Source organism: Saccopteryx bilineata, chromosome 3, assembly GCF_036850765.1.
Source record: "Saccopteryx bilineata isolate mSacBil1 chromosome 3, mSacBil1_pri_phased_curated, whole genome shotgun sequence".
Classification (NCBI taxonomy): domain Eukaryota; kingdom Metazoa; phylum Chordata; class Mammalia; order Chiroptera; family Emballonuridae; genus Saccopteryx; species Saccopteryx bilineata.
In genome coordinates this window covers 469423-479564 of record NC_089492.1, presented here as the reverse complement: position 1 = coordinate 479564, position 10142 = coordinate 469423, and positions in this window count along the sequence as shown.

Below are 10142 nucleotides of genomic sequence, written 5' to 3'. Positions count from 1 at the left end.
ATAGTAAGAGGACAAGACCGCTGGGTCTTCTTGGCTGAAGAGCCTACAAACGGACATGAAACATTTCTTTTAGCTCAAGCTAACCTCTCTGTCCAGGGCTGCCAGGAAAAAATATCTCTAACTTTACCATGGAAGAACTTTCGCCCCCACTGTACAACCCTCCTTATCTCTGCATTCCTGATTTCCAAATACTTGCCTCTTTCTTTCTTTTTTCTTTTTTTTTTTTTTTTTTGCATTTTTTTGCATTTTTCCGAAGCCAGAAACAGGGAGGCAGTAAGACAGACTCCCACATGCGCCCGACCGGGATCCACCAGGCACGCGTACCAGGGGGCGATGCTCTGCCCATCTGGGGCGTCGCTCTGTTGTGACCAGAGCCACTCTAGTGCCTGAGGCAGAGGCCACAGAGCCATCCTCAGCACCCGGACCAACTTTGCTCCAATGGAGCCTCAGCTGCGGGAGGGGAAGAGAGAGACAGAGAGGAAGGAGAGGGGGAGGGGTGGAGAAGCAGATGGGCGCTTCTCCTGTGTGCCCTGGCCGGGAATCGAACCCGGGACTCCTGCACGCCAGGCCAACGCTCTACCACTGAGCCAACCAGCCAGGGCCTCTTTATTAAGTTTCTACAGGCCAGGATGAGAGAAATCTCTAGGATTACCTACAATCAAATGCTCCTACACTCCTATTCCCCAATACCCCAAGGAGAACTTCATGAGGGAAATATCAAATAGGTAGGGATGACAGCAGGAAGAAGCCGCCCCTCAGCCTGAGAAGTTCCCTCCTGGATGTTCTCCAAACCCCCTTCCTTTTAATATTCAGTCCTTCTAAAAACTTACATCAATAGGTTCCCTGTCTCTAAAAATCTCCACATGTCCTCCCATTCCAGAGGAACCAGACCAGCACGTCTCATGAGGCTCATCCAGGAGACCATGTATCACCATGTCATCCTGTCCATTTGGCACTCACAGCAAGCAACTAACAACTGTTACCTTCGCAAAATTATTTTACTTCCTCACTCAGGTTTTCGAGGACATTGCCTGGTTCAGACCTCACAGCACGGAAATTGATGACTTCCTTAACTGGAGGGACTTGGCTTGGCAAGGTTCCCTTCTCGAGTTCTCTCCAGAAGAAGCAATAATTTTCCAATTTTTTCTCCTTTCTCCTCATCACCCCTTACCATATATTATAAAATTAATAACTGCCTTTCTTTTATATGTAACCACAGAGTTGAGAAATGATAGATATGTGTATTCCAAACTGCCCTCTTGATGTTCCGCTTATCTGTCAGACCTCACCCTTACTGGACTATCGCCCCTGAGACAGAGGAATTCCAAAAAGCTGACAAGCCGCCCCAAGGAGGGGCTCCGGACATACCAGGATTTTTGATTCAACACCCACACGCTCCAAGCCCCCAAGGAGGAGCATTCCGGACATACCAGGACTTTTGCCTCAGTATCCCCTCAGGCTCTCCCAAACTCTATGTAACTCGCCCCTAGTCTGCAACCGGTGCTCTTCTCCCCCGGAAGAAGTGCCCAGCAGGGTTCCTTTCTTCCTTTCAATAAATTCTGTTACTCTGGTCATTCGGACTCCCATGGATTCCAACAAGGGCCACCTTCACACTCCCTGCCCTGGGGTCCTCACTGGTTCAGGGAGCTGGGGCACCCCCAGAGCCTTGAGAATGTGGGGCGTTCTTCTAGGCCCCAGGCTGTGATCTCCCTGTTGAGAGTGGGCTGGAGTCCGCTGGAAACTACTCAGGTGTGGGCTGAGTCATGCTCCCCCTCCTCAGGCCCTCCTGGGAAAATTCTTCAGGAAATGTCCAAAGCCCCACAGGAAGCCTGGGTAGTGGTCTCCCCTTTGGCACCTGGGGAGGGGCTCTTGGTTGTGGCTCCCTGCCCTCACCCCTGCTAACAGGCTCCCTCTCAGGCTTTTGACCCCTCACCTTATCTCTGCCTGCGAGCTGGCATCTGGGGGAAGGGGCAGCTTTGCCTCTGGAGGGAGCCTCTGGTGGTCTCCCTGACTGGCCAACCCCTGACCCTGCAGGGCCTGAGGGCATCCAGGTCCAGGGACTCTGTCCCCAGCGTCCTGTGGCCCTGAGAGTTTATCAGGCCGAAGACAGTGTCCCAGGCCAGGGTGAAATGCTTCTCCTGCCAACCTCACCCACACATACATGCTGGGCTGAACCCCAGGGTGACACCCATTGGGGGGACAGGGAGGGGACAGGAAGAGGTGATTCCTGGACACCTGGGTCAATGAGGAAGGAAGGTAGGTCCTTTCTCGCAGTTCTGAAGGCTGAGCCCAAACTGGCCTTCTTCCTTCCATCACCCTTGTACCAAAGCCCGCTAGGCTGTCTGGGGCCCAGGGACCAGGCTGCAGCCTGGGCCTCCTGGGGCTCAGGGCCCTCCCGGGCAGAGGTCTCGGCTCAGCCTTCCCGCCCTGCCTGAGCTGTGAAGGCCTGGCACACCCTGGCACGCCCTGGCAGGCCCCTTGGGCCTCAGTGCTGGTCCGCTTCCTTCCAGCTCTGGCCCCTCCCTACCTCTTCCCGCTCATGCCCTCTCCCTAGCTCCGGGGCAAGGACAGAGCATCACCAGCTGCCCCCCTGGCCTGGTGCCAGGCTGCCCAGTGGGTACCGAGCCCGCTCCTCCATCCCCAGGCCCCTCTGGCATCGTCCCATCATCTGATAAGCTCGTTGTGATCACTTCTGTCTCCACACCCACATCCCCAGTAGCCTTATTCACAGCAGCCAAAATATGGACAAACCAGGTGTCCACCCATAGACGAATGGATAAACAAAAGGTGGTCAGCCCATACCAAGGAATGCGATTCAGCATTAAAAACGAAGGAAATTTAAAAAACAACAACAACAACAAAAAACAACGAAGGAAATTTGCCTGACCTGTGGTGGCGCAGTGGATAAAGCGCCACCTGGAGTGGAATGTTAAGGTCACCGGTTCAAAACCCCAGGCTTGCCTGGTCAGGGCACATGTGGGAGTTGATGCTTTCTGCTCCTCCCCCTTCTCTCTCTCCCCCTCCTCTCTGTAAAATGAATAAATAAAATCTTAAAAACAAAACAAAACAAAAAAATGACGAAGGAAATTTTCCCTGGCCGGATAATTCAGTTGGTTGGTTGGTTGGAGCATTGTCCCGAAGCACAGAGCCTGCTGGTTTGATCCCCAGTCAGGGCACACACAGGAACAGATCGATGTTCCTGTCTCCTGCTCTCTCCCTTCCTCCTCAAAAATCAATACAATGAACGTTTAAAAAAAAACCCAAAAAAACAGCAAAGGGAATTTGCCCTGGCCTGGCAGCTCAGTTGGTACGTTATGCTGAGCGAGATAAACCTGTTCTTGCCCCTACAGGTTCCCCTTGAGACCTTTGACCCCTGGCCTTATCTCTGACCAGCTGGCACCTGGGGGAAGGGACAGGCCCCAGGGAGTCAGCCAACCCCTGCCCAGGTTTCAGGGGTCAGACCTGGCTTCTGGAGGGAGCCCCTGGGCGGCCCTCTCCCCACCTGGTTCTATGACTCCTAGACCCCTGACCCTTAGCCCAGGAAAGTATGATTGGGCTGGGGGTAGAAGCTCCAGAGAAGCAGGGAACCCAGGTCCAAGGACTCTCTGTCTCCAGTGTCCTTTGGCACCCAGGGCCGGGCATCAGGCTAAGGGCAGTGTCCAGGGCCTGTGGTCTGTCCACATGATGGAATATTATTCAGACTAATAAAGGAAGGAAACTGTCACCTGCTGCACAGATGAACTTTGAGGACACGAGGCTAATGAGCTAAGCCAGTCACAGCAAGGCAGATACTGTGGGATTCCACTTGCATGAGACACTTGGGACAGAGAGTAGGGCGGTGGGTACTGGTGGCTGGGGGAGAGGGAACAGGGAAGTCCATGGGAAGTTCCCGTGTGAGAAGATGTAGAGGGGTCTGGAGATGGATGGCGGTTACTGTCGCACAGATGTCCTGAAGGAAAAGCAGAGACCACAGGCTCCCCTGTTCAAAAAGAAAAGTTTACTTTAAAAACGCCCAGGTGCAGGCGAGCTGAGAGCAGCAAAGGGTGTCAGCCCCGAGGGAAGGATGGGACAGGGGTTGTATGGATTTGTCAAAGGGCCTTGGGCAAAGGCAGCTGCAAGATTGCTTCTTCTGTTTGTGGTTAGAGCATTGGCAACACAGTCCTCAAAATTGTCTGCACCCTAATCCAATTGTCCCTATCAGCATCCAGCTGCAAGGGAGGTCTGAGCCGGATTACTGAGTAGGCAAGTCCTTCTTCCTCCTTCAGGCCTGCAGTGTTCTTAAAAAGGATGGTGGGGCCCTGGCCGGTTGGCTCAGCGGTAGAGCGTCGGCCTGGCGTGCGGGGGATCCGGGTTCGATTCCCGGCCAGGGCACACAAGAGAAGCACCCATTTGCTTCTCCACCCCCTCCTCCTTCCTCTCTGTCTCTCTCTTCCCCTCCCACAGCCAAGGCTCCATTGGAGCAAAGATGGCCCGGGCGCTGGGGATGGCTCCTTGGCCTCTGCCCCAGGCGCTAGAGTGGCTCTGGTCGCGGCATGCGGGAGTCTGTCTGACTGTCTCTCCCCATTTCTGGCTTCAGAAAAATACAAAAAAAAAAAAAAAAAAAAAAAAGGATGGTGGCCTGACCTGCCCAGGCGGTGGCGCAGTGGATAGAGCATCGGACTGGGAGGCCGAGGACCCAGGTTCGAGACCTGGAGGTCACCAGCTTGAGCGTGGGCTCATCTGGCAAAAAGTTTACCAGCTTGGCCTGACCTGTGGTGGTGCAGTGGATAAAGCGTCGACCTGGAAATGCTGAGGTCGCCATTTCGAAACCTTGGGCTTGCCTGGTCAAGGCACATATGGGAGTTGATGCTTCCAGCTCCTCCCCCCTTCTCTCTCTCTCTCTCTCTCTCTCTCTCTCCCTCTCCTCTCTCTCTAAAAAAATGAATAATAATAAAAAAAAAAAAGTTTACCAGCTTGGACCCAAGGTCACTGGCTTGAGCAAGGGGTCACTCGGTCTGCTGAAGGCCCACAGTCAAGGCACATATGAGAAAGCAATCAATGAACAACTAGGGTGTCACAACAAAAAACTGATGATTGATGCTTCTTATCTCTCTCCCTTCCTGTCTGTCCCTCTCTCTGACTCTCTCTGTCTCTGCCACAAAAACAAAAACAAAAAAACATGATAATAAAATTGAAAAAAAAAGAAAGGTGGTGGCTGAGTCGCCATTTTACCTATCACTTAATGGCACTGAAGTTAAAAAGGTAGGTTTATGTTTCATTTATTTTAATGCAATAAAACAATTAAAATGGGTGGTTCAGTTGGTTATGTGACCAGACAGGGGACCTGGCCCTTTAGGATCTTCCTGTGTGGGGTTCTTTTTTTTTTTTTTTTAAAGAGTCAGAGAGGCCTGACCAGGCGGTGGCGCAGTGGATAGAGCGTCGGACTGGGATGCGGAAGTACCCAGGTTCGAGACTCCGAGGTCGCGCGTGGGCTCATCTGGCTTGAGCAAAGAGCTCGCCAGCTTGGACCCAAGGTCGCTGGCTCCAGCAAGGGGTTACTCGGTCTGCTGAAGGCCCACGGTCAAGGCACATGTGAGAAAGCAATCAATGAACAACTAAGAAGTCGCAACGCGCAATGAGAAACTGATGATTGATGCTTCTCATCTCTCTCTGTTCCTGTCTGTCTGTCCCTGTCTATCTCTGCCTCTGTAAAAAAAAAAAAAAAAAAAAAGAGTCAGAGAGAAGGATAGACAGGGATAGACAGACAGGAATGGAGAGAGAGAGATGAGAAGCATCAATCATCAGTTTTTTGTTGCGACACTTTAGTAGTTCATTGATTGATTTCTCATATGTGCCTTGACCTTGGGGCCACAGCAGACTAAGTGACCCCTTGCTCAAGCCAACGACCTTGGGTCCAAGCTGGTGAGCTTTGCTCAAACCAGATGAGCCCGCGCTCAAGCTGGTGACCTCGGGGTCTCGAACCTGTGTCCTCTGCATCCCAGTCTGATGCTCTATCCACTGCACCACCTCCTGGTCAGGCCTGTGTGGGGTTCTTGACTTCATGCAGGAAAAATTTTACAGCACAGTCCAGGTGATCTTCAGAGTAAGTTTATTATTTACTTATTATTAAGTGAGAGACAGACTCCCATATGTGTCCTGACTGGAATCCACCTGGCAAGCCCCCTACCAGATGATGCTCTGCCCATCTGGGGCTGCTGCTCCATTGTTCAGCAACTGAGCTATTATAGGGCCTGAGGTGAGGCCATGGAGCCATCCTCAGCACCTGGGTCCAACTTCCTGGAATCATTCCAGCCATGGCTGCAGGAAAGGAGGAGAGAAAGAGAGAGAGAGAGAAGGGGGGGGGGAGTAGAGGAGCAGATTGGTGTTTCTGTGTGCCATGACCGGGAATCAAACCCGGGACTTTTACACGCAGGGTTGACACTCTACCACTGAGCCAACCGGCCAGGGCCGAGAGTAAGTTTATTAAAGCTGGGGACAGTGAAACAAGGAAGGGCCTCGAACACAAGCAGCAATAGGAGAGGGCCTAGGCAGGGCCTAGAAACTCTCTAGAAACCTTACAGGAAAGAAATGGGCAGAAAAAGGGGCCTTGGAGATAGGACCAGGGGGTTGGCCTGGGACGAGCCGCTGCTGCCCATTGCTCCCCTGACTGCAAGTCTCCTGAAGACCCCTCGAATTTAGGAGATTAACGCTTGGGGGTGGGGGTGGAGTGCTCCAGGAGCACACTGGGTCCTTTGTTTTGAGGTTTATTAAAAACTGAGAGTTAAGCCTGACCAGGCAGTGGCGCAGTGGATAGAGCGTTGGACTGGGATGCAGAGGACCCAGGTTCGAGACCCCGAGGTCACCAGCTTGAGCACGGGCTCATCTGGCTTGAGCAAAAAAAGAAAAAAGCTCACCAGCTTGAACCCAAGGTTGCTGGCTCCAGCAAGGGGTTACTCGGTCTGCTGAAGGCCCGGGGTCAAGGCACATATGAGAAAGCAATTGATGAACAACTAAGGTGTTGCAATGAAAAACTAATGATTGATGCTTCTCATCTCTCTCCGTTCCTGTCTGTCTGTCCCTGTCTATCCCTCTCTCTGACTCACTCTCTGTCTCTGTAAAAAATAAATAAATAAATAAATAAATAAATAAATAAAAATTAAAAAAAAACACAGAGTTTAGGGAACGATTTCAATAAAAGATCAGTTTTTTCAGGTGTGTCCCTCCCCTGTCCCCAGGGCTGCAGTCTCCACTGACAGGCCAGCCCCAGGGGTTGTTGCCGCCACCCTAACTGACCTGGGCCTGGAGCCAAAACAATCATGGCCTAGATGTTATCACTAGGGAGGTGATATTCTCCATCTGGCTGTAAATTGCTCCACCAGTTTGTTCCGCTCTGTTTCAGTTCCCTCATACTACTTGCCAAAGAATTAGATAGAGCATTGTCCTAATTTGCCAAGGTTGAGCATTCAATCTCTGCTCCTTTCTCTCTAAACTTAATAAATTTGCCCTAACCTGTGGTGGCGCAGTGGATAAAGCGTCGACCTGGAAATGCTGAGGTCGCCGGTTCGAAACCCTGGGCTTGCCTGGTCAAGGCACATATGAGAGTTGATGCTTCCGGCTCCTCCCCCCTTCTCTCTCTCTGTCTCTCTCTCCTCTCTAAAAATGAATAAATAAAATTAAAAAAATAATAAATAAATAAATAAACTCAATAAATTAAAAAAATTAAAAAACAAAACCAAAAACGTCAGCCTGACCAGTGGTGGCGCAGTGGAGAGAGCATCAACTTGAGAAGCTGAGGACCCAAGGTTCGAAACATCGAGGTTGCCGTCGAGGTTGCTGGCTTGAGTGTGGGATCATTAACATGACCTCATGGTCACTGGCTTGAGCCCAAGGTCACTGGCTTGAGCAAGGGGTCACTGGCTTGGCTGGAGACCCCAGTCAAGGAATACTGTATACGAGAAGCAATCAAAGAACAAGTAAAGTGATGCAACTATGAATTGATGCTTCTCATCTCTCCTCTCTCTCTCTCTCTCTCTCTCTCTCTCTCGCTTAAAAAATCAATCAATCAGGCCCTGGCCGGTTGGCTCAGAAGTAGAGCATCGGCCTGGCGTCCAGGAGTCCCAGGTTCGATTCCCGGCCAGGGCACACAGGAGAAGCGCCCATCTGCTTCTCCACCCCTCCCCCTCTCCTTTCTCTCTGTCTCTCTCTTCCCCTCCCACAGTCAAGGCTCCATTGGAGCAAAGTTGGCCCGGGCGCTGGGGATGGCTCCACGGCCTCTGCCTCAGGTGCTAGAATGGCTCTGGTTGCAACAGAGCATCACCCCCAGATGGGCAGAGCATCGCCCCCTGGTGGGCGTGCCGGCTGGATCCCCATCAGGCGCATGCGGGAGTCTGTCTGACTGCCTCCCCGTTTCCAACTTCAGAAAAATACAAAAAAAAGAAAATCAATCAATCGATCAATCAAAGTAGATAGAAACAACCTTCCCTGGTTCTCTTCAGGTGCCCTTGATAGTATGCCTTGGAGACTCTGGCACTGGTAGCATCTTCCTGGCTCCCCTGAAGGTCTCTCTGGTCAGGGTCACTAATAGCCCCACAGGCCAGACCCAAGTCTCACTCTCCCTGGGCCCTGCGACTCCTCCACTGCTGGAGGCCCCTCTTGGTCTCCCCCGTGGGCCTGGGCTCCCCTTTTTCAGTTCCTTTGCTGACCTTCCTATCCCCACTCTCCAAGAGCAGAACTTGGACCTACTGGATAGAATTCTGGGCATCCCTGATTCTAGACTTCTGCCTGGAGGCGCGGAGTCTCTGCCTTGCATGCTTCCATCTGGAACAGCAGCCTCTCATGTCCAGCCACCCACTGTACAGCTCTGCTGGAGTGTCTGAGAGACAAGCCCAACTCACCCTGTGCAAACTGAGCTCTGGTCACACCCTCACAGAACCCCTGCTCCGGGTAGGTGTCCATATTTTCTTTTTTTTAAAGATTTTATTGACTTTACAGAGAAAGGAAGGGGTGGTGGTGGCAGGAAGTAGTTGCTTCACTCTAGCTCTTCATTGATTGCTTGTCATATGTGCCTTGACTGGGCAAGTCCAGGGTTTCAAATCAAACCAGTGATCTCAGCGTTCCATCCAGGCCAGCGCTCCACCCCCTGTGCTACCACAGCCCAGGCAGGCAACTACATTTCCCGTTTTTGTTTTAGAGGGACAGACAGACAGACAGGGAGAGAGATAAGCATCAACTTATAGTTGTGGCACTTTAGTTGTTCATTGATTGCTTCTCATATGTGCCCTGATGGGACTGGAGTGGCTTTTTTTTTATTTATTTCAGAGACAGAGCGAGAGTCAGAGAGAGGGATAGACAGGGACAGACAGGAACGGAAAGAGATGAGAAGCATCAATCGTCAGTTTTTCGTTGCAACACCTTAGTTGTTCATTGATTGCTTTCTCATATGTGCCTTGACCGTGGGCCTTCAGCAGACCGAGTAACCCCTTGCTCGAGTCAGCGACCGTCGGTCCAAGCTGGTGAGCTTTTTGCTCACACCAGATGAGCCCACGCTCAAGCTGGCAACATCGGGGTCTCGAACCTGGGTCCTTCCGCATCCCAGTCCAATGCTCTATCCACTGCGCCACCTCCTGGTCAGGCAGGACTGGAGTGGCTTTAACAGAGCCAGTGACTCCCTGCCCAAGCCAGCAACCTTGGGGGTCAAGCCAGTGGCCATGGGGCCATGTCTGTGATCCCACGCTCAAGATGGTGACCCCAGGGTCTTGAACCTGGGTCCCCAGCATCCCAGGCCAACGCTCTATCCACTGCGCCACCGCCTGATCAGGCAGCACCCACATTTCTGCAGGAGCTCCTGTACCAGTTGCTCAGGCACTAAGCCACAGAGTCTTCTGGACTGCTCTCTCCACAACATCCAGTCCAGAGCAAACACTGTAGGGACACTGCTCTGCACAGCCCGCACCCAAACCTGATGCTGCTCCTCACACCTCCCACTGGCCCCGCTCTGACCCCCCCCCCCCCCCGTCACCCTGTCTCTGCTCTTTCCTTCATAGAACGCATGGGAGATGTCTCGAGCTGCAGCAGACATCAAGAAGCACCATAAAGAAAGAGAGAAAACGCGACAGTTCAACTCTGGCTTGTTGCCAAAAGGTAACTGCATTTTGGAATCCAGA